Below are 1,119 nucleotides of genomic sequence, written 5' to 3'. Positions count from 1 at the left end.
CTCCCTTCTTTTTAAATTTTTTTTTCTTGGGATAGGGTCTCACTCTCTTGCCCAGGCTGGAATGCAATGGCACAATCTCAGCTCATTGCAATCTCTGCCTCCCATGTTCAAGCAGTTTTCATGCCTCAGCCTCCCAAGTAGCTGGGACTGCAGATGTGTGCCACTACACCAGGCTAATTTTTTGTATTTTTGGTAAAGACGGGATTTCACCATGTTGGCCAGACTGGTCTTGAACTTCTAGCCTCAAGTGATTCACTGCCATGGCCTCCCAAAGTGCTGGAATTACAGGCCTGAGCCACTGCCCCTGGCCACTCCCTTACTTCTTGACTGCACTCTTCTGTTTTTTTCTTTTTTTTTCTTTTTTTTCTTTTAGAATATATAAAATGAGGCCAGGAGTCGTGGCTCACATCTGTAATCCCAGCACTTTGGGAGGCAGAGGCAGGAGGACCACTTGAGGTCAGGAGCTCAAGACCAGCCTGGCAAACATGGTGAAACCCCATCTCTACTAAAAATATAAAAATTAGCCAGGCATGGTGTCATGTGCCTATAGTCCCAGCTACTTTGGAGGCTGAGGCAGGAGAATCGCTTGAACCTGGGAGGCAGAGGTTGCAGTGAGCCGAAATCGTGCCATTGCACTCCAGCCTCAGGGACAAGAGAGAAACTCTGTATCAATCAACCAATTGATCAATCAATCAATCAATCAAATGTATAAAATGTAGAGGCGGGGTCTTACTTCGTTGCCCAGGCTGGTCTCAAACTCCTGGCTTCAAGTGGTCCTCCTACCTAGGCCTCCCAAAGTGCTAGGGCTACTGGTGTGTGTCACTGTGCTCAGCCTTCTGGTTTCTTCTACATCTCAGAAGACTTCTTCTGTGTTTCTTTTCAGGTTCATTCTCCAACCAGGCCAGCACTTAATAGATTTCTTCACAACTTTGTCTCAATCCTCCTTATTTTCTCTTTCTAGCTCTTTCTAGACCAGTAGTTCTCAAAGTGTGTTCCACGGATCGTTTTTGGGGGGGTTGATGAGGTCAATACTATTTTCACAATACTAAATGTGACTTGCCTTTTTTTGCTATAGTGGCACATTGGGGCTGTGGACACTAAAGTGATGGGATGAAACTG

This window comes from Mandrillus leucophaeus, unplaced genomic scaffold (genome assembly GCF_000951045.1).
Source record: "Mandrillus leucophaeus isolate KB7577 unplaced genomic scaffold, Mleu.le_1.0 Scaffold348, whole genome shotgun sequence".
Taxonomy (NCBI): domain Eukaryota; kingdom Metazoa; phylum Chordata; class Mammalia; order Primates; family Cercopithecidae; genus Mandrillus; species Mandrillus leucophaeus.
The sequence above is the reverse complement of the archived record's forward strand: the minus strand, read 5'-3'. Positions refer to the sequence as shown.